Source organism: Silene latifolia, chromosome 7, assembly GCF_048544455.1.
Source record: "Silene latifolia isolate original U9 population chromosome 7, ASM4854445v1, whole genome shotgun sequence".
Lineage (NCBI taxonomy): Eukaryota > Viridiplantae > Streptophyta > Magnoliopsida > Caryophyllales > Caryophyllaceae > Silene > Silene latifolia.
The window spans coordinates 33,155,697-33,180,930 of NC_133532.1; the positions used below are offsets into that span (position 1 = coordinate 33,155,697).

At 37.1% G+C, this 25,234-nt stretch overlaps 1 non-coding gene across 1 annotated transcript; it reads left to right on the plus strand.

Annotated features, from left to right (window-relative positions):
- The first annotated feature begins 20,047 nt into the window (after positions 1–20,047).
- On the plus strand, positions 20,048–20,154 carry LOC141593671 (small nucleolar RNA R71). Its single transcript, XR_012521742.1, has one exon. It is a non-coding gene; the product is annotated as a small nucleolar RNA R71 (small nucleolar RNA).
- The last annotated feature ends 5,080 nt before the right edge of the window (positions 20,155–25,234 follow it).

The following is a 25,234-nucleotide window of genomic DNA, read 5'->3' on the forward strand; positions in this document are numbered from 1 at the left end:
TGCTTTATTATTGGAATCATTAGTAGGTATAATCTCTTAATCCCTTTTTAATTATTGCTAATTACTTTCATTTATTCATCATGTTTCATTATGTTAGTATGATTGACAACCTTTCTAGCATGATCAATATGATAATGAGTGAGTAGTCTCTTAGCTAGGGTTTAATGGGTGATTAGGGGAAACCAACATGGGGAATGATTCATGCTTAAATTAATATGCTTTCATATCTTATTTGCTTGCTTGTTTTGATCTTAATACATGCACATGTTATATTTGATGAAATGCTAAGCCTATGAATCCTTGCATTTACTATCATCTTCTATCCTTTCAACTTGACTTGTAAGACATAACCCAACTCGAGTCTTGTTAGACCATGCATGTGTTGAGTAGGAAAGATTAAGTCGACTTGTAGGTGTTGTACAATCTAATCGATTCGGCTCCGGGACCCAAACTTTCCTAGGATTGTAAGATATAACCCAACTCAATCCATCACAACAATAATTGCTTGCTTATAATTTGAGAACATGTTTGTATGATCATATCCCATGATTCCCCTATGAACCCATGACACCCTAGTGCTTTTAATCAATTGTTTACACCCCTTATTTTATTCATCTTGCTAGTTTATTTTCATTGCTATTTTAGTTTAGTAACCTTCTACATCAACCCAATTTGTGACACCCCCTAGACACTACTAGTTACAATAGAATTCTCATTTCAATACCCGTCCCTTGGGATCCGACCTTTACTTGCCTCTTTACTAATTGTAGAGTTGTTTGTGAAGTATAAATTGTGTTTTGTATTGACCATTGACCAACGACCACATATGCTTAATTGTGAACACGAAATGGCCTCGATCAGTGGGTTCTTCTTCCCTAGAGTTTTGCACAACTCTTTGCTTGTCACTAGCTTCCACAACCTCATCCTCAACTTGCTTCTTTGGCCCTTCATATCTCGTACCACTCCTCAAGTGGATGGCATTAACCGTTTCATGTCTTGGGGGATTACTTTGAGGTGGTAATTGCCCCTTTTGTCTTTGAGAGCTTGAAGATGCTAGTTGGGTCATTTGAGTTTCCAACATTTTTGTGTGGGCTAGGATGTTGTTGATGGTGATGTCTTTTGCTTGGCTATCTTTTTGCATTTGAGTGAAAAATTCTTGTTGATTCTTTTGCATTTGGAGGACCGCTTTTTGAACATCAAAACCTTGGTCATTTTTTTGATTGTATGGAGTTTGATTTTGATAACCTTGGTTTTGGTTGTAAAAGGGTCTTTGATTTTGGTTTCTCATGGGAGGTGGGGTGTATGTGTTGGAATATGTGTCCTCCGACAATAATGCGATCACAACTGTCGATCATGATGATCACATGTTTAAGACTCATTTTAAAGGATACAATTGGGAAGTAATATTTTACTGTCAACTGGTCCACACATATCGGTAATGATTGGCTGACTAGAGTTTGACATTACTGTCGTGCGACGGTGGTGATCAGTTGATCCCCATAGGTCATACCTAAAGGGTAACACTCTTAATTGATTATTTAATTGATCGTATGACGATACGGGTTAATTAAATTACTTAAAATTGACGGACGATTTTGGAAGTAATATTTACGTATCTCATTATAATTTGATTAAATAAGATACGGTCTAAGTGATCGAATTGTTTTATTGCTTAGATGAAATTATTGTTTAAGGAAACAATTGCATTTGAATGAATAATTTATTATAAATACAAGATGTTGTGATTTATAATTGGTAAATTATTTTGGTACAAGTAATTATGAATTACTAAGTCGATTTTGTATATGACATATTTTTATTAATGCGTTGATTTTTAATATGTTAAAAATGCATAACAATTTTACATGAGATGTGACATGTGACAAATTGACAAAGATAAAATGGAATCCATTTTATCTTAAAATGGACCGAAATAATGGGGTGATATTAGGAAAATATTATCTTGATTAATTAAGTGGAAAACATAATCATTTTTCCTAAACCTAGCCATGCAAACCTAGTGCCTCTTGTGAAGAACACCTTGCTCATGCATTGGCCCCTTCCACCCCACCCTACCCGGTTTTTCTAGTAAAAGAGACCAAGGGTTTTCTCTTTTATTTTACCTTATACACTACATCAAATGTGAAGGTAATTATTCATTCATTCACCATCTAAAATATTGAGTTTTAGAGAGATAAAAACTTCTTCCTTCTTCTCCTTCTCTTAACCGAAATTAAGAGAACAAATAAAAATTTTTGGGTCAATTTTATTTAAATTAATATTGTTCTAGTATTAATAATATTAATTTTATTAAGTGGTTACCTTGGGTATTATTCCTTGGGAGGGATTCTATACTTGAATCCTTTGTTCATCCATTTTGGAGTGCTCAAGAACAAGTGAGTAGGAGAACTCACTTGTGCCCAATAATCCGAATTTTAATGTGAGGAAAACGATTTCTTCTATTTATTTATTTATTGTTTGCATGCATAAGATCAATGTTTAATTTTATGACTAAATTAATTCATCACATATATGAATATATTAAGTAATGAGATATAGATTTCTAACAAGCGGTATCATGAGCCTTAGGTTGTTTGCATGCAAATCGGTTATAGTTTTTCCGAGTTATACGATTAACATATAAAACTTATAAATTTGTGTTTATTATGATATATCACGAAATCAATTTTGCATGTTAAAGTTTCTGATCCTAAAATGTATTTAGGATATTTTGGTTAATTTATGGATTTTTATTGTTCATTTTATATAATAATGGCATTAAAAATGTGATTTTATGATAAAAATGTCATTTTCAGACTAAAATTAGCTAAACTTCTAATTTTTCAGTGGTTTTTGGATATGTTTTCACATATATTATTTTTAGATGACCTGTAATGTTTCATAATTTTTGGAGTTCTTATGCTTGAAATATGGATTTTTCATGATAAAAATCGAATTTAAATGAAAAATAGGTTAATATGAGAAATAGAATCTGGTCATATAAATTTATTATGTTGTCACATGCAAGTTTACAAGATTTGTGTAAAATAATTGGCTATAATGAAGTTTTTATGCATGATTTATGAATTTTTGATGAAAAATAACATAAATAGTGACTTAATTAGTGAATAATTGCTAAAACATACTTCATGACTAAGAAAAAATGTCACATGTTGCATTTTATTACCTATTTCAGATCTAAAATTGAAAAATTGATAAATATAATTTTTCTCATGTTTTTATGATTATATTTGATAAATCCGATAAACCGCAACAATGTTTTTCCCGATAAATTTTCGAAATTTTAACCTACGTTTTTGAACATTATGAGTGTCATGGTATTTTTTCCAGAATGTTCATGAGTTTAAATTTCAAATTTTGAATTTATTTGAAATTTTTATGATTTATTTGGAGTTTATGGCATTTTATTGTAATTTTGAGTCCATTAATGAACAAATTTTAAGAAATAAAAGTTAATTATTGTCAATATGTTAGTGGAGACTAATTTTGAGTCCTAAGTTGGTTAGGGTAATTAACTTGTGCATAAATATGATTTTATGTAACTTATTGTGATTTTAAAAGGTTGAATCACGCAAATCCGTAAAAACCGATTAATATACGATATTGGCTCCTTAAACGCGATTTAGCATAAAATTGGGCATGTTCATACATATTATAATGCTGCATTTTATTTATGATTGTCATAATTTTATTTTATGTAATTTTATTTTATGTAATTTTACTTAGTATGACCTTAGTTTTTAATTGGTATTACCCAAAATGTATGGGAATATCGATTCGGTTGTAATTTATTGTGATCTCATATCACCGTTTTGTAATTTAATAGATTTATTTTATTTTAATTACAAATGTATAATAGGAAATTATGTAATTTGTTATGTAATTTATTTATTTGGGAGTTCCTTGAAGACGGTGTCACTCAAGGAAGACGATACATAAAGACGGTGTTACCTCGAGATGCGTGCCAAAATCGAAGTTCAAGGGACCAATGGAGTTGGTTTCCGAATATGTAATAATTAACTAGATTTTCTATTTTAGGAAGGCCATACTAGGATTTCATTTATGTTTTGCATTTTATTTATATGTTGCATGCATCGCTAAATCGCCATAACTAAAACATGCATCATCTTTTAATCGAGTTTATCGAGCGTGTCAATTAGAATTATCGTAGTTTACCGCTTTAGTTCACTTAAAACGTGATAGATAATAAATTGACATGACCTCTCGCTAAAATAATCAATTGAGACATAGCCTTACCAAATAGTAGAAACCATGAAAACCTATTTCGTGAGGGAGTGCACTCGGCCACACTGAGGTACAAACCTTGTTACGTAGGGGAAGTGGGTGATAAATGTTTATCCACCGAATTTATATTAATAAGGGGTATTTCGGCACACCGTGCCCTAAGTTGATATGAGTTTGGATCATGGACACATTTATTCGAAATGTGGGTTGAACTCAAAGAAAGTATTCACGACGATTTCCGGATGTGTTTCGGGCTAGAGATAAATATTAATGTAATTTTATCGACCAAGAGTTCTAAAAGTAGAATCGATTAAAAAGTTAATCCACCGAGTTATGTTAATAAAGGGTATTTCGGCACACCGTGCCCTAAGTTAATATGAATTTGGGTCTTGGAATCATTTATAATAGTTGGGTAGAGGTCACTATATAAATGCTCATATCTTGTTAATTTATTTACAAGTATGATATTAAAAAGACAAATGTTAATATTTCCTTTTCCTCCATACTTGTAGTTCATTACAATGAATCCATCAAACGCTACCACACCGATAACTATTGAGTCATGTCACAATGTTTTTGACGACGTTTGCTTCAACAATGATTTCGACACTACTAGAGAACTTCATTTTGGGATTGGTTCGGATGGAAACCTAAACTTCATCACTTCTTCTAAACCTCCTACAAGATCTCTTGTGAGTCGGTCTCAGGAAGACCGCCTCATAAAATCTATAATATCTTTGTCCTTGGAAGATAAAGATGCCAAACCTAGTGGGAGCTCAAGCTGTGACACCCCTCGATAGGGCATCAAAATTAAAGCGGAAAATGCGAGATTTTTAAAACCTTTAAAAGCTTAAAGTGCGAAATCCACCATAAGTGATCGAACAAAAATGAAAAGAAAGATAATTAAGTTTTACAATTTAAAACAAGTGCGATGGGGAAAAGATATCCCACGAATAAACACAAGTCTAACGATAGGTGAGTCTAAGCAACCTATAACTAAGGTCCAAGGGTCAACGTTCTCGCTAGCTCACACGTCTTCCCCATAATCTGCATCACAAACCTGTCATTCATGTAAACATGAACATACGGTCGGTGGGGAGTAACTCGGGGTTCTCCGGCCACCATATGTCGAAATGCACATAAGCAAGAACTTAATTAAACATATCGATCATGCATCATACTTGAATAATATGAACAAGGGAATATAACGATAATCATAACGATATAGGCATGTTGCATTCTTAATGAGATAGGCATCGAATCATATGAAGAAAGTAAATAACGGATCAATTAAATAGAAAATACATGGATGGAAACCAATAGCCATTCCTTTGAAAACCTCTTAACAACCATAGCACGGGACGTGGCTACTAATGTCACATTCATACTTATGGCTTACATCTCACCATAAGAACGGATAGGAACATCAATCCCGGCGATCATATCGCAACTAGGGGCTTGCATCTCACCACTAGTATCCGATAGGACCAAGACTCTCACAAACAAGCATAGAAGACGTGCACTCTCGTATATAAGAACACACCAATGACCGTAACAAGCAAGACATTTACAAAGGATTGACTCAAAACAAGACAAACCCGTAGACTCCAACCTCCTGGTAGGACGACGATCATAATACGGTCCTAGTCTAAATCTGGCTAGACTCTCGGGATGGACGACACCCGATTCGACATACAATCCCAAATCGTATCCAAGACTCGATCCATGACACCTAGCCGTGCCCCAAGGTCGAGTAACCCCAAATCGGAACCATGGTACCTATCCGTACCCCAAGGTCCGAAGAGGCGGAAGGAAGATAGCCCAACTCGGAAACAATGGCACATAATCGTGACCCAATGTCCGAGGGCAAATAAATAAGGAATGTCGAGTAGTCACACAATGTAAACCGTCACACTCCGGTCACAAATACGAGTAACAATGATTGCACAAACATAACGTAAACAATTCATGTGAAGCATGTATGAACATAAGAGTATAATGATTACAGGTGCTCTCTCGCCGGCGTGGGCACGGCTGCCGCCCACCGGCAGAGGATTCATCTTTGGGTGAAACAAGGCCAAAAATAGGAGTAGGTGTATTCTCTGCCGGTCCACCATTCTTGCCGCCCACCGGCAGGGGATACAAGCCAAGATAAAACAAAGCCAAAAAGGCTGAAAGTGTATTCTCTGCCGGTCCACCGGCCGCCGCCCACCGGCAGGGAATACAGTCAAGGTAAACAAGGTCAACATATGCTCAATGTGTATTCTCTGCCGGTGTGACCGGTGCTGCCCACCGGCAGGGAATACACCCTATAGCCAAATAAGCTCAACTTGCACATTATGTATTCTCTGCCGGTTGACGCTGCGCGCCCACCGGCAGGGAGTACACCCTATAAACAATTAAGTTCAACATTTCACATTGTGTATTCTCTGCCGGTGACACTCTTGCCGGCCCGCCGGCAGGGGATACACCCTATTATAAAAGACACCAAAATTCCATGTACTCGCTGCCGGTTGGGTAGGCGGCTGCTACGCCCACCGGCAGGGGATCACAAAGGCTTAATTCTCTATTTTTACGAGTCAGAAATGCAAAGACGCGCTGCCGGTTGGGTAGGGGCTGCATTGCCCACCGGCAGAGGATCACCGAACACGAAAAACTCATCAAACATCCATCTAAAGTCTTCCAAATTCAACCATCTTCCATTCAATCATTTCATACTTCTCTAATATGATGAATACTCGGTAAATTTAGCATGTTAGGATAATTTAAACATATGACATCAATTATGAACCTTAAAATAAGATAGCATGTCAACCAAACATATGAAAATGCTCATAAAACCACTTCATTCAACATAACAATGGAATGAAACATGAAAGTTACCAACTTTAACATTTGTATGCATCCAACCACACATAAAACACACAAATTTGACATGTAAGTCGAGTAACCCATCACTGTTACCTTTTAGCTCTTAACCTCTATTGTAATCGTCTCACAAGCAAGAATCCACTTCCGGGTCAACTAAACTTTCTCCTAAACATAAGAAAACACCAAATAAGACTAAAAATCGAAACTAGAAAAAAGGGTATCATGAGAAATTGGCTCGACAGCCCCATTAATGGAGGAAAGATAGTTCTTTTCTTACCTAGAAAGAAGGAGGGCGATGAGAGGAAGAGATAGACGCGAAAATCACTGAAAACCGATGAGAAATGAAGGTTTTATGGCCAATTTAGTGAAGAAGGTGGAGGTTGTGTAACAATGGTGTTGTAGTTGTGTGTTTGTTGGGAAATTTCAGAATTTAGGAGTGAGGGAGATGGAGTTGTGAGGGTTTAGTTGGGGGTTTTGTGAAGGGAAAAGAGAAGGGAAAAGCCCATAAGTTATAAAAAGCCCAACAGCTCAAATTGAGTCGGTATACACTAGAAGTTTCGTCTCAAGCCCACTACAACTCAAGACGGGGAATATTATTATTATTATTATTATTATTATTATCCGACCAAAATATTTATTTCACATAACTCAAGCTTTAAAAATATAATATTTATAAAAAAAAATCATGTTTAATAATGAAATCGATTAAATTAAATAATTTAAAATATAAATAAGACAATAGAACGGTTAATTAAATTATATTTGCCAAAATGGAAAATTCGCGGGTGTTACAATCACCCCAACTTTTAAAAAGTTTCGTCCTCGAAACTTGAAAGTAGAAAGGAAAAGTAATATAAAAATAAAACCGAAATTTTGGAAATCGGTAAACAAAACATTAAAAGGTTACTTATCGTAAGAATCGAAATCCTTTCAAAAATCCCAAATAAAATTTTCCGACATAACCAAATTCTCATCAAAGGAACGAAAATGCTCTCGTTGCGCATTCAAGAACATCACATTCCAAATCGAAGATATGGTCAAAAGCAAATCATTTGTATAAATCGAAAATCAAAATACTTTCAAAAACATTAATAAAGAATTTTCAAAAGTATAAGTCTCATTCATGGAACGAAATTGCTCTTGTCGTGCACACAAGAACGCTAACTTTCCAAGTCTAAGACAAATTTAAAACAAAAATCATTCGCCGACAAGCGCAGAACAAGTTATTAAACGTTTCAAATAACGAGTTCTAACATCCGATCAACGTCAAAATCAATAGAGAAGGCAATTCACTCAAATTTTCTTTTGCAAAGATCAAAATAGAAGTAGAGGTTTCATTTCTAAATTCAAAAGGAAGTCAAATTCCTGAAAATATAATATTAAACTTTTGACAACGAAATCATAAGTAGATCAAAGCTAGTTAGAAATTGAGCAAAGTTAAAAGTAACTCGGGTTTAGCAATTAAAAATCAATAAAAAGGAGTTATACTCGTAGGACAAAAGGATAACTAAATCAAATTTTCATTTTTTTGAACTCTTAAAATAGGTAGGGTTTAGTAAAAGTAACATAAACTTTTAACGACGAACCAAAAATGGTAGTTTGAAATGTTTAGAAATTTTATGAATTGAAAAGTAACTTAGATATCATGAAAACAAGATACGCTAAGAGGGTTCAAACTTAACCAACAAAAGAGATATGATGAACTTCCTAGGAGAAGAGTTGACATCGAATCTACAAGGATATCAAAGATTGAATTTCATAGGTTAACATCAAATTCTAAAGGAGGAGCAAGCATAAACGAGGAAGAGAGGTATGAACGGAAACACTTATGGTCAAAGAGGACGGGAAATTAGGCAACAAGGAAACACTAGATACTTAAATCTCGAACAACAAAGTCATCCTGAACGGTTCCGAAAACTTCCTAACCACAAAACTCATAACCACATAACTCCCAAGCATTTCCTCAAAATACCCACACTTTACTCTTATGCTACCCCGTGGGTCAAGTAACTCCACCACAATTGTGATTCCATAACTCTCAAATATAAATCATCTATAAACGATTTCCACGAAAGATCAAAACTACTAAAACAGTTACACACCTAACCAACTATCGACCACTAGGAGTTCTCACCATAGTAAAATCCTCAATCAAAGGTCAAAATCTTAAGGTCTTCATACTTTCTAACACTCCAAACCAAAATCTTATTCACACCCGAGTCCACAAGCATAGATGATCGCATTCCCCAAATCATAAAGACCACCAACCAAAAGTAAATAGGTTTGTCATACAATTTTTTCTACCCAACTCAACTCAAGTTCCACTTATCCCATTTTGACGAAATCAAGGTTCACAAAGAATCCTCAAAGAGCATCTCACTCACTCTACAACATAGCCAACAATGCCATCACTCCACTAAAGAGACAAAGAGTAATAACTAGGTCAAGAAATGATAGGAAATTTCAAGGGGATACATGAACATGACGAGGTGTGAGATTAAAGGAGTCAATAGTAAAGGTAACTAGTTAACACCAGTAAGAGACATTAGAATTAGAGAGGTATTCAAGGCAAGGAAACGACAAGTAAACTTTTATACTTAAGAAACAAATCCAATCAAGTATGAACGAAGGGAAGGAAGATGATTAAAGGTACGAGGGGGATTTTAGGGCTTAAACCACACACTTTCTAAGACTTAAGGTTCTCTCTAACAAGGTCACACCTATTAGGATATTGTGCCTTCATAACAAAACGACCAAATTCCAAAACGAGGGTCAAGGCAATTCATCTCATTCCTTATATGCAAGTCTCTCTTAAAGGGTTACACCTCTATGATCGATCAAGGTAAAAATAAACGCTTGCTTAAGGGTTGATACATTGGTTAGACTCATTGTTCACCTATCCTATCACGTATTAGGATATCCCTAAAGTAAGTCTACCACTCAAGTATAACAACGTCTCTTTATCTCAAGTTCTTGACACAACCTCGATGTTTTAAAAACCAAAGAACGAATTAACAAAGACTTCTCAACAAAATCCTCAAGGGACAACTAATATCAAATCACATCACCATTCTATATGGGATCATTAACATCAAAAATGGGTTTTCTTCCAAATTCATATCCTAAACTTATCTCATTTTTACTCCTAAGGTAACGACACTCAACCTACTAAGCTTTCAAATCCCAAACATAACCAACGAAGCCAAGTTCTATAATTTTAATCACATAGGCAACTCATTCCTAACACAGAGAATCCCCCAATCAATTACACTCACTTGTCCAAGGGACTAAGTATAAGAATCACTAAGTATGTCTCATCACATTACCTAAGTCTTTCTAACATCACGACCTCTCAAAACCGGGGTTAAGGGTCGAACACAAACAAACTCCACAAAGTTAAATTATCCGACCAAAGTTAACATTCCATAAGGCAAAGATGAAGGGGTACAAGAGGGCTCTTATAAGAGGAAAAGGTACAAAGACAACTCTCAAGATATATGAGAAGAGTTACGATAGGTATAGAGCACAAAGACAAGGGAATATGGCCAGGCATTCTAAGAGAGGAAAGAATCTCAGAGAAGGTAGAGACACTCTCTTCAAGAGAAAGAGATCTATATGCAAGATGTTATGGAAGGAGAAACAAAAACGAAAGATAGGTCGGGTGAGTACTAACTAGCTTCCAAGGTAAAGCAAAAGAAAGAGTACTATCAAAAGGGCGTTAAGGGAGGATAAGCAAGGAACAAAGGACAAGTTAGGAGGGTACACGAGTAGCTTCCAAGGAAAAGAGAAAAGAAAGTTTAGAAGAGGAAATAAGCATCATGAAATGAAAGAACAAGGCAAGGTACACACGAATGAGGAATATCTTCAAGGAAGAAGAAGCATTCTTCAAAAGTCGAACAATTCTTCAATTCTCGGCAAAAAGGCGTCAAGTCTTGATCTTCACGTAGGTAAGCTCACGGTCATTGATCCAAGGGCACAAAAATTATTAAAGGACAATCAACAAACATGTTAGAACCTAACAAAGAGCAACCACACTACAGACTACCAACTTAGGTCCTTAAGTCTACCCATCTCTCATTCATTATTCAAGGTCAAGTTCAATTTAAATTCGGGGTACACGTGTGTGCGTCGGGAGCAACATATGCTCTGATACCAACTGTGACACCCCTCGATAGGGCATCAAAATTAAAGCGGAAAATGCGAGATTTTTAAAACCTTTAAAAGCTTAAAGTGCGAAATCCACCATAAGTGATCGAACAAAAATGAAAAGAAAGATAATTAAGTTTTACAATTTAAAACAAGTGCGATGGGGAAAAGATATCCCACGAATAAACACAAGTCTAACGATAGGTGAGTCTAAGCAACCTATAACTAAGGTCCAAGGGTCAACGTTCTCGCTAGCTCACACGTCTTCCCCATAATCTGCATCACAAACCTGTCATTCATGTAAACATGAACGCCACAGTCAGTGGGGAGTAACTCGGGGGTTCTCCCACCCACCATATGTCGAAATGCACATAAGCAAGAACTTAATTAAACATATCGATCATGCATCATACTTGAATAATATGAACAAGGGAATATAACGATAATCATAACGATATAGGCATGTTGCATTCTTAATGAGATAGGCATCGAATCATATGAAGAAAGTAAATAACGGATCAATTAAATAGAAAATACATGGATGGAAACCAATAGCCATTCCTTTGAAAACCTCTTAACAACCATAGCACGGGACGTGGCTACTAATGTCACATTCATACTTATGGCTTACATCTCACCATAAGAACGGATAGGAACATCAATCCCGGCGATCATATCGCAACTAGGGGCTTGCATCTCACCACTAGTATCCGATAGGACCAAGACTCTCACAAACAAGCATAGAAGACGTGCACTCTCGTATATAAGAACACACCAATGACCGTAACAAGCAAGACATTTACAAAGGATTGACTCAAAACAAGACAAACCCGTAGACTCCAACCTCCTGGTAGGACGACGATCATAATACGGTCCTAGTCTAAATCTGGCCAGACTCTCGGGATGGACGACACCCGATTCGACATACAATCCCAAATCGTATCCAAGACTCGATCCATGACACCTAGCCGTGCCCCAAGGTCGAGTAACCCGAAATCGGAACCATGGTACCTATCCGTACCCCAAGGTCCGAAGAGGCGGAAGGAAGATAGCCCAACTCGGAAACAATGGCACATAATCGTGACCCAATGTCCGATGGCAAATAAATAAGGAATGTCGAGTAGTCACACAATGTAAACCGTCACACTCCGGTCACAAATACAAGTAACAATGATTGCACAAACATAACGTAAACAATTCATGTGAAGCATGTATGAACATAAGAGTATAATGATTACCAGGTGCTCTCTGCCGGCGTGGGCACATGGCTGCCGCCGCCCACCGCAGAGGATTCATCTTTGGGTGAAACAAGGCCAAAAATAGGAGTAGGTGTATTCTCTGCCGGTCCACCTGCCGCCGCCCACCCCAGGGGATACAAGCCAAGATAAAACAAAGCCAAAAAGGCTGAAAGTGTATTCTCTGCCGGTCCACGGCCGCCGCCCACCGCAGGGAATACAGTCAAGGTAAACAAGGTCAACATATGCTCAATGTGTATTCTCTGCCGGCCGACCTGACCACTGCCCACCGGCAGGGAATACACCCTATAGCCAAATAAGCTCAACTTGCACATTATGTATTCTCTGCCGGTTGACCTGCTTGCTGCCCACCGGCAGGGAGTACACCCTATAAACAATTAAGTTCAACATTTCACATTGTGTATTCTCTGCCGGCTGACCTGCCGGCGCCCGCCCCAGGGGATACACCCTATTATAAAAGACACCAAAATTCCATGTACTCGCTGCCGGTTGGGTTAGGCTGCTTCACGCCCCCACCGGCTAGGGGATCACAAAGGCTTAATTCTCTATTTTTACGAGTCAGAAATGCAAAGACGCGCTGCCGGTTGGGTAGGCCGGCTGCCGGCCCACCGGCAGAGGATCACTGAACACGAAAAACTCATCAAACATCCATCTAAAGTCTTCCAAATTCAACCATCTTCCATTCAATCATTTCATACTTCTCTAATATGATGAATACTCGGTAAATTTAGCATGTTAGGATAATTTAAACATATGACATCAATTATGAACCTTAAAATAAGATAGCATGTCAACCAAACATATGAAAATGCTCATAAAACCACTTCATTCAACATAACAATGGAATGAAACATGAAAGTTACCAACTTTAACATTTGTATGCATCCAACCACACATAAAACACACAAATTTGACATGTAAGTCGAGTAACCCATCACCGTTACCTTTTAGCTCTTAAACTCTATTGTAATCGTCTCACAAGCAAGAATCCACTTAGGGTCAACTAAACTTTCTCCTAAACATAAGAAAACACCAAATAAGACTAAAAATCGAAACTAGAAAAAAGGGTATCATGAGAAATTGGCTCGACAGCCCCATTAATGGAGGAAAGATAGTTCTTTTCTTACCTAGAAAGAAGGAGGGCGATGAGAGGAAGAGATAGACGCGAAAATCACTGAAAACCGATGAGAAATGAAGGTTTTATGGCCAATTTAGTGAAGAAGGTGGAGGTTGTGTAACAATGGTGTTGTAGTTGTGTGTTTGTTGGGAAATTTCAGAATTTAGGAGTGAGGGAGATGGAGTTGTGAGGGTTTAGTTGGGGGTTTTGTGAAGGGAAAAGAGAAGGGAAAAGCCCATAAGTTATAAAAAGCCCAACAGCTCAAATTGAGTCGGTATACACTAGAAGTTTCGTCTCAAGCCCACTACAACTCAAGACGGGGAATATTATTATTATTATTATTATTATTATTATCCGACCAAAATATTTATTTCACATAACTCAAGCTTTAAAAATATAATATTTATAAAAAAAAATCATGTTTAATAATGAAATCGATTAAATTAAATAATTTAAAATATAAATAAGACAATAGAACGGTTAATTAAATTATATTTGCCAAAATGGAAAATTCGCGGGTGTTACACAAGCAATCAAGTTCTTGCTTCAAAGGGCAAAAGGTTCAAGAAGAAGGGAAAGAAAGGGAAAAACTTCAAGCAAGTTGAAGATGAGTGCCATTATTGCTATGGCATGGGACATTGGCTTAGGAATTGTCCCGTATATTTGCGAAATATAAGGGAAGGAATCATCGTTCCAAAAGGTAAAATTCCTAAGGAAATTTATGTTATTGATATAAATATACTTCCACTACGACATGGGTACTGGATACCGGTTGTGGTTCTCACCTTTGTAATCATTTACAGGGTTTAAGAGACGTGAAGAGGCTTAGCAATGGAGATGTAGATCTACGCCTTGGAAATGGAGCTCGAGTAGCGGCCGAATCCAAAGGAACTTATTTATTGGCTTTGACTAATGGATTTGAGTTGTATTTACATAATTGTTTTTATGTGCCTACACTCTCTAAAAACATTATTTCTATCGCTATGTTAGACATGGACGGATTTTGTTTTGTCATTAAGAACAATCGTTGTACTATTTCGAGAAACGACTTGGTTATAAGCCAAGCTTCTTCCATTAATGGCATTTACATTTTAGAAACCTCGAATCCAACTAATGATATCTATAACATTCAATCAAAGAAACTCAAATCAAGTGACCCAAATGAATCGTTCATTTGGCATTGTCGATTAGGTCACAAAAACGAGAATCGCATCAAAAGATTAATTTCGACTAATGTGATTACACCATTTGATTTTCAATCATATGGAACATGCGAATATTTCATTCTTGGCAAGATGACTCGAAATCCTTTTATTGGTAAAGGGACACGAGCAAGTGAACTATTGGGACTCATACATACCAATGTGTGTGGACCAATGAGTATCACCGCTCGTGGAAATTATGACTACTTCATAACCTTCACCGACGACTTGAGTAGATATGGGTATATCTATTTAATGAAGCATAAAAGTGAAGCTTTTGAGAAATTCAAGGAATTTCAAAACGAAGTAGAGAACCAATTGAACAAAAGAATTAAGGCACTACGATCCGATCGTGGTGGAGAATATCTTAGCCTTGAATTCGATTCACACTTGAAAGGTTGTGGTATTATATCACAACTTACTCCACCCGGTACACCACAACTCAATGGTGTTTCCGAAAGGAGAACTCGAACCCTACTTGATATGGTTCGATCCATGATGAGTCAAACCGAGTTACCGAACTCGTTTTGGGGATTTGCTATTCAAACCGCAATAAAATCTTTGAACGTAAGTCCAACCAAAGCAACTGAAAAGACTCCATATGAGATATGGAGAGGAAAGGTTCCAGTTCTATCCCATATGAAAATTTGGGGTTGTGATGCTTATGTCAAAATTGAAAATGACAATAAGTTGGCACCACGATCCGAAAAATGCATTTTTGTAGGCTATCCCATGGCCTCACGAGGCTATTACTTCTATAAGCCTCAAGAAAACAAAGTGTTTGTGTCTCGAGATGCTATCTTCCTAGAAAGTGATTTTATTTCTAGGAGACAGAGTGGGAGAAATTTTGAAATTGATGAAGTTCAAGAGCCACAAACCGAGATAGAGACGCAAGAAGATATTCCTTCGTCGTCTAGCGTGGTTGTCCCTCCTCCTCTTAGAAGAACGGGCCGAGTTATTCGCCATCCCGATCAATATGTGGGACTTATCGAAGAAGATGGAACACTCGATGTGTTGCTTTTGGAAAGTGACGAGCCCGCCACCTACAAGGCTGCCATCTCTAGTCCTAATTCCTCCTTATGGCTTGAAGCCATGAAGTCCGAAATGGATTCTAAGCATGAAAACCAAGTTTGGAACTTGGTAGATTTGCCTCAAGGGGCAAGACCTCTTCAATGCAAATGGATTTTCAAAGTCAAGAATGGCATAGAAGGACATGATGATGTCTACAAAGCTAGGCTAGTGGCAAAAGGATTTACCCAAGTCCAAGGTCTCCATTATGATGAGACCTTCGCCCCCATAGCAATGCTAAGATCCATGCGGATTTTGTTCGCGATTGCCGCATTTCATGATTATGAAATATGGCAAATGGATGTCAAGACCGCTTTTCTAAATGGGCATTTAGAAGAGGAAGTGTACATGATACAACCCGAAGGTTTTGTTGATTCTAAGAATCCTAACAAAGTGTGCAAACTTAAGAGATCTATTTATGGTCTTAAGCAAGCATCTAGAAGTTGGAATCATCGATTCGATCATGTTATAAAAGAGAATGGTTTCACTCGAAGTGTTGAGGAACCATGTTTATACATGAAATTTAGTGGGAGCAATGTTGTGTTCCTAATCTTGTATGTCGATGACATACTACTCATTGGAAATGATATTCCGATGTTATCTTCTGTTAAGAAGTGGTTAGGTAACCACTTCCAAATGAAGGATTTAAGAGAGGCACAACGCATATTAGGTATCCGGATCCATAGAGATAGATCCAAGAGGATATTGGCACTAAGTCAAGAGTCTTATGTTGATAAGATTCTTCGACGGTTCAGCATGGACAAATAAAAAAGGGGATTGGTACCTATGGTAACTGGGACCATATTGAGCAAGTCTCAATCTCCCTTCGAACCCCATGATGTTAAACGCATGAAGTTGATCCCTTATGCTTCCGCTGTTGGATCAATCATGTACGCCATGATATGCACACGTCCTGATGTCTCGTATGCCTTGAGCATGACGAGTAGATATCAAGGAAATCCAGGTGAGAGTCACTAGATAGCCGTCAAGAACATCCAGAAGTACTTGAGAAGGACTAAGGATTCTATCTTAGTGTTTGGAGGAGACACCGAGCTACGTGTTAATGGATACACGGACTCAAGTTTCCAAATGGATAGAGATGACATGAAATCACAAGCTGGTTTCGTTTTCATGCTCAATGGTGGTGCCGTTAGCTGGAGAAGCTTCAAGGAAGTGTGATCATGGATTCAATAACGGAGGTCGAGTACATTGCGGCATCGAAGTCGCCAAGGAAGTGTGGATCGCGCAATTCACGGAAGGTCTAAAAGTAGTACCTACCGCCAATGATCCCATCACTCTCTATTGTGATAATAGTGGGACAATCTTCCAAGCTAAAGAGCCAAAGTCTAGTAATAGATCTAGACATGTACTTAGAAAATATCATGTAATTAGAGATTTCATTGAAAGAAAGGAAATTGCGATTTGTAAGGTTGGGACGGATGACAACATAGCTGATCCGCTCACCAAGCCTTTATCGGAGGCCAAGCATGATGGACATGTTGCGTCCATGGGACTTAAACGTGTACCAAGTTTATGTTAGATTTTGAAATGAAATAAAAGTGTTGTTTTTGTTCATGTTCATAATCGAATTTGTCTTTTATCTTTTCTTTATACATTGTTATATCCAAACGGGTTGTAGAGACAATTGAACCCCGTTAAAGTGAACACGGATTATCATTGTATTCGCCCATAGTTACTTGTATGAGGTGACGTCTCGAAGTGACTAGAGTGTGATGCGATTGATGGCAAGTTCAAGTGCCATGGAGTCATATGAGAATGACTAGTCGATCACATAGGCAGACTGTTAGGAACACCTTTGTTGGGCCTTATGACCGCTTATAGAGTTCTGGCAAATTTATATAGCCTGGTCGTGGCGAGAGCTACTATAGTATTCTAATGAGTCGATTCTTTTGACTAAAGACTGTTCGCCTAAGATAGCACAGTTTCAGATTAACTTTGATTTGTGTTACTACGACCTTCGTAAATGGGGTCAAATGGACATATTTTGAGTTATGATGGCTGCGGCTAGTCGAAGGGAATATGTGTGATAGGAATTGTCCACCCCTAGTCAGGGTTATAACAATATCTCAGGGCCACTCGAGGAGTAATGAACTGGAAATGCGTGGCCACGCTCGGAAGATATCTATGGTAGATAAATCCGGTCAATCAGTTATTCTCCAGATCGAGGAAACCACTCTCGATATGATCACTTGCAAGTACGACCTGAAAGACACCTTGCATTGAGTGGGAGATAGTAATAGGACAAAAGAATTGGTGACGCACACTTGTCGAGGACAAGTGGGAGATTGTTGGAATATGTGTCCTCCGACAATAATGCGATCGCAACTGTCGATCATGATGATCACATGTTTAAGTCTTATTTTAAAGGATACAATTGGGAAGTAATATTTTACTGTCAATTGGTCCACACATATCGTTAATGATTGGCTGACTAGAGTTTGACATTACTGTCGTGTGACGGCGGTGATCAGTTGATCCCCTTAGGTCATACCTAAAGGGTAACACTCTTAATTGATTATTTAATTGATCGTATGACGATACGGGTTAATTAAATTACTTAAAATTGACGCACGATTTTGGAAGTAATATTTACGTATCTCATTATAATTTGATTAAATAAGATACGGTCTAAGTGATTGAATTGTTTTATTGCTTAGATGAAATTATTGTTTAACGAAACAATTGCATTTGAATGAATAATTTATTATAAATACAAGATGTTGTGATTTATAATTGGTAAATTATTTTGGTACAAGTAATTATGAATTACTAAGTCGATTTTGTATATGACGTATTTTTATTAATGAGTTGATTTTTAATATGTTAAAAATGCATAACAATTTTACATGACATGTGACATGTGACATGTGACAAATTGACAAATTGACAAAGATAAAATGGAATCCATTTTATCTTAAAATGGACCGAAATAATGGGGTGATATTAGGAAAATATTATGTTGATTAATTAAGTGGAAAACATAATCATTTTTCCTAAACCTAGCCATGCAAACCTAGTGCCTCTTGTGAAGAACACCTTGCTCATGCATTGGCCCCTTCCACCCCACCCTACCCGGTTTTTCTAGTAAAAGAGACCAAGGGTTTTCTCTTTTATTTTACCTTATACACTACATCAAATGTGAAGGTAATTATTCATTCATTCACCATCTAAAATATTGAGTTTTAGAGAGATAAAAACTTCTTCCTTCTTTTCCTTCTCTTAACCGAAATTAAGAGAACAAATAAAGATTTTTGAGTCAATTTTATTTAAATTAATATTGTTCTAGTATTAATAATATTAATTTTATTAAGTGGTTACCTTGGGTATTATTCCTTGGGAGGGATTCTATACTTGAATCCTTTGTTCATCCATTTTGGAGTGCTCAAGAACAAGTGAGTAGGAGAACTCACTTGTGCCCAATAATCCGAATTTTAATGTGAGGAAAACGATTTCTTCTTTTTAATTATTTATTGTTTGCATGCATAAGATTAATGTTTAATTTTATGACTAAATTAATTCATCACATATATGAATATGTTAAGTAATGAGATATAGATTTCTAACAGTATGTTGGTTGAGGGTTTTGAACATTTTGGCTTTTTTATGAGAGATTTGGATGGAATTTGGTGTTTTCATTATAATAGTTGGAATAAGGGGTACCACTTTTGTATGCTTGAAAAGTATTCACTTGCTCATTTGTTCCCCTACATTCACTTTGGTCATGTCCCAAAGTTCAACAATTCTCACATATCCCACTTGGGATTGATAAAGATGCCACCATGGCATTAACATGATGCTTTGGTGATTTTGAGGCTTCTTCAAGCTTAGCCATAGCCTTCTCAAACTTCAAGTTGATGGTATCTTTATGAGCACTAAGTTGAGCACTCAATTGAGTAATAGAGTCCACTTCATGCTTTCCTCCTCTAGTAGCCTTGCGAGGTCTACTATATTGTGAATTATGGACCGCCATTTCCTCAATCTTGTTCCAAGTTTGATTATCGTCAACTTAGGTGAACATACCATTTGATCCCATGTTGAGAATGTTTCTTGAGTCTTCATAAAGACCATTCCAAAATTGTTGTACCAAGAACCACTCGCTAAGTCCATGATGAGGACATGAGCGACAAGTTCCTTTGAATCGCTCCCAAGCTTCATACAAAGATTCTTCGTCCCTTTGCTTAAAACCCGTAATTTGAGCTCTTAGCATTTTAGTCTTTTCCGGAGGGTAGAATTTTTTGTAGAAAGCTAGAGCCAACTTCTTCCAAGAGTCAATTCCAAGAGCGGTCTTATCAAGGCTCTTCAACCATTGTTTCGCGGTACCAATTAGAGAAAAAGGAAATAAGACCCATCGAATTTGGTCTTGAGTCACTCCGGTTTGTGAAATCGCATCACAATAGTCACAAAAGGTCTCCATGTGAGAATGAGGGTCTTCACTAGGCATCCCCCCAAATTGGATTCTTTCGACTAATTGGATAAATGAGGATTTTTCAATGAAATTTCCGGTTAAGTGTTGTGGTGTGGGAGTACCATTGGGTAGGTTCTCCTCGGTTGGTACGAAATGTGATGAAAACTTAGGCATTGTGGGTTGATTGTGTGGTTAATTTTGTGTTGGGTTCTCCTCACCTTCTCTTGCAAAAGGGTTGATGAACTCAATAGTATTTGGTTGAATATCTACAACGTCACCAATATCTCTCAAAGTATTTCTAGCAATTCCTCTATTGGTTGTCAAAGTCCTTTCAATTTCGTGATCAATGGGTAACAAGTTACCTTGTGATCTTCTAGACATGCAAAATATCAAACAACTCGAAAACAATTAGAACAAACCTTGAGGAGTTTTATTTCCCCAAGGCAAAGAAAGACACAACTAATAACAATCAAAGATAATCAAATCAAGTTAACACCGTCCCCGACAACGGCGCCATTTCGGTCGGTCCGCTTTGAGCTTAGATTTCGGTTACTTGTCGTTAGGAGCACCTAGACCAAAACAATATTTATAACTTCACAAACAACTCCACTACTAGTAAAGAGGCAATTAAAGGTCGGATTCCAAGGGACGGGTATTGATGTAGGATTTTCGATTGCAAGTAGTGGTGTCTAGGGGTGTCACAATTTGGGTTGAGATAAGAAGATCACTCAACTAAATAACAATAAAAGTAAACAAGCAAGATGACTAAAATGAGATGTAAACAATTGATTAAAAGCACTAGGGTGTCATGAGTTCATAGGGGATTCATGGGAATTGATCATACAAACATATTCTCAAATTATAAGCAAGCAATTATTGTTGTGATAGGATCGAGTTGGTTTATATCTTGCAATCCTAGGATGGTTTGGGTCCCGGAGCCGAATCGATTAGATTGTACAACACCTACAAGTCGACTTAATCCTCCCTAATCAACTATATGCATGGTCTAATGAGACTCGAGTTGGTTTATGTCTTACAAGTCTCATTGAAAAGGTAAGTGATGGGTAAAAAATGCAAGGATTCATAGGCTCGCATTTCATCAAACATAACATGTGCATAAGTTGAGATCACAACAAGCAAGCAAATAAATTATGTGAACATATTGGATTAAGCATGAATCATCCCCCATGTTGGTTTCCCCTAATTCCCCATTATCCCTAGTTAAGTAAACTACTCACTCATTATCAAGTTTAATATGTTAACAAGGTTGTCAATCATATTAACAAAGCAAAACATGATGAATAAATGAAGATGATTAACAATAATTAAAAAGGGTTAAGAGAATTATACCTAATGATGATTCTAAACTAATAATGCAAAGAATAATAGAAGTACTTGATGATTAATGGAAGGTTGTCAATCTCCCAATAAACCCAAATAATCTTCAATTACCCAAAATAAAAGATGAACAATAGAGAAATTAAGAAAATGAGATTTGTATTAATACTTGATTAGAAGTTGATTACAAGATTAAAGAGAGATTAGAATAATATAAACTACACTAAATATTGATAAGAAGAACATGATAATCTAATTAGACTAATAGGGTATTTATAGTAGGGGATTAGGTGCACAAATTAGGGTTACTAAGGGCTTAAATGACGATTAAGTCCTTGAGGAATCGCTCCTCTCAAGAAAAGAAGCGGGTCTCCTTTTAGCTAGTCTTTCAAAAATATGCGCATCTCGAATAGAGAAAGAAGAGGACGTGTTGCACTGGAGGGAAATCCGAGGGTCCAAAAGGTCGGGACGAGCGGATTGTATAGGTGTTGGCCGAGCGGTCTGGCAGCTTGGACGAGCGGCTTGTGGAGCTCTTGGACGAGCGTCCCGATAGGTGAGACGCTCGGATCTTAGTCCAGTTTACCATTTATTCTTTTCTTCTTTTCTTCTTCCAACAATCCTCCGGGATTTTGTCGGGGATGCAAGGATCTTATTCATAATTGCCCATCTACTACATTATGTACAAAGGCCTTCTAGTCCTGTCTTCTCTTTGATGCTTGGTCATAAGTTTCGATCAATTTAGCTCTATTTTGCCATGAAAATGCAAGGTTTGCACTCCTCTCCTACCAAGGAAACAAAACCTCAAAGAATATGCAAATAAAAGGACTAAAGATAGTAAATGACCCAAATATGCACTAAAAAGCATAGGAACGAGGCTAATTCGGGGACTAAATATGCTCAAATATTGATCACATCAATTTGACATTGTTTTCATTAATTTGAGTCCATTCACTCGTATATTGTATGTATTAATCACATGTAATGAATCTCATTCCAATTATGACCCTTCTAATTCAGGGGCGGACGCAGGAATTTTGTATAAGGGGGGCACCAAATTTTTTTCGATGCATTATTTTTATCTTAAAAAACATTTCAATATTTTGAAACTTTTTTCTCTAAATTAATGTCGAAAAAGTAAAATAAAATGGCAAATTAATTGGTTAGATCGATATTTTTTTTAATAAAAATTGTTTTACGTTGATTTTTTCTCCAAAATGCTTTAATTTGACTGAATTTAATTTGTACGCCACTTATTATAGGATATGTATTGTATTCTAGTAATTACGCACAAGTGGTTCAATGGATATGTTATTGGTATTTTATTGTTAGGTCCAGAGTTCAATTCCCCACTAACAATTTCTGGCTTAGTAATGAAAGAGAGGGGCCAAGCCCAAATAACACACAGAAATATCTGTTAACAAAAAAATAGACAACAATGGGAGTTGATCCTGAGACCTTCCATATTCCAACTACATGAACACACCTCTACCAACTGATCCACCATAGCTTGTTGTACAAATTAAAAGACTTATAAATATTTATTTGTAGGAGTTCATGGTCGGCACTTGCCCCCCGCCAAATCCGCACCTGTTCTAATTTGTCTCCTAACCAACAGACGCAATTATCACATGTTAGGATTAACACAACACAACAGATGTTGCATTCATGCATGTATTGGTAGATTCAAAATGTCTTTCACACCTCATTCAATTATTAGAGGTCGTTATGGAGAGCGAGCGAGATTGGGCATTCAACTAATAAGCTTCTCTATACGTGCCCTCACCCCTTACTCGATGTAATACTACGGTTTTGTATATCTGTGGGTACTCTATTAACTGGGACTTACTCTTTTGAGTAAGTATGTTTTTATGCAAAACAATAGCTGACCTGATGGGTACTCGATCGAATACGTGTGACACTTCATCGAGTAAGGGGCACTCGATCGAGTAAGTCACTTACTCGATCGAGTAAGTGAGTCTTACGGGTTGATTTAGTCAGGTTTGTTAATAACGTGAGATTAATATAAAAGGCTTCCGTCATTATTCTTAAACACTTTTACCTTCTAAAACCTTTCAAGAGAAAATAAAAGGAGTTACGTAGTTCGCATTCGTCGCGTTGTTAGCAAATCCCAAGGCTAGGATCATCGGATTGTCTTGTTTTTTATACTGCTGTGAACATCGTGTCAAGGGTAAGCTTCTTGTATAATTTTTATAGCATTTCGTTGAGTTTGCTTAAAACCCTAATTGGGTAGTTTTAGGGGTTTTGGGCGTATTGTGTGGATTTGGTAGTAATTTTATGTATATGTGTTATAGGAGGAGGAATCGTAAAGGAACGTTTTCGATTAGCTGCTGTGACGGTCGTGTGATTGCTATTCCAGGTAAGATTTCCCTACTCACTATTGTTTACATGGTGTTGTTGTTGTTGTTGTTGTTGTTGTTGTTGTTGTTGTTGTTGTTGTTGTTGTTGTTGTTGTTGTTGTTGTTGTTGTTGTTGTATATCATACCGGTATTAGATTTGGGGTTGGTGATTGTTGATAGTATAATGTGGTTGTTGTATAACTGTCTGTGGTTTGCGAGGTGCATCCTCGGCTGAGTGGAGTCACTTGCGGGAGTGGCGATGAGTATTCTGGCAGGACTACACAGTTTTGTGTGTAGTCAGGTGTGTGTTGAGTTGATGGAGATTGGTTTGGTTGGATTGGATTGTTGTATTGCTTTGGTTGTATCATTTATGTAATCAGTATTGACCCCGTTTACTTGTTTTAAAAACCGTGGTGATCCATTTGGGGATGGTGAGAAGTTATTGAGCAGGTATGTGTTGATGCGCATGGGATAGCTAGGATAGAGTCATCACATGAGTCGCTAGAGTCTTCCGCTGTGTCATGAACTACTTTCATTTAAGTTGGTTCAACAGTTTTGAGATACAGTTGTATTTGTTTTATCAGTTTTGAGATTGGACTTGTATCACTTTAAACTTATTTATTTAAGTACGTTTCTTTATTGTCTATTTGATATACATTGCCTCGGGTAATGACACGGCTATCGCAACCCTATCAAAGATAAAACCTAACGGTCTCAACTAAAATGTAGCAGAGGCAGTCGAGTATCGAATCCACAGGGAGGTAACGTAACTATAACTGTCTATTTCTAATCCTATGGTAACAATTGGGGGTTTGTTTGAAATTGGATCTAAACTACGAAGTCTGAAGGGAAGAGAAATAAGTCAAAGAGTAATAAAAGCAATAAAATATGATTAAACTATCAAGAAGAGAGGGACATGTCGGGATTTCGGTTCACTACGGTAATCCAATAACTCAGCTGTAAATGACTCAGACGAACTAATGTGAGACGGATGTTAAAAGGTCCTTTCGGTCCACTTTCTATCCTAAAATACCACTAACTTAACTTTCGTCCTCATTAGGGTAGTCTACTGTTTATAGCAGGCCTATTTAGTCCAATCTTTCGATCTAGGATTAATTTTAGCCAGTTTAATGGGTGACATAGAAGCGTGCACTCAACTAGGTCGGGAATTACAGTTAAATTGCTAT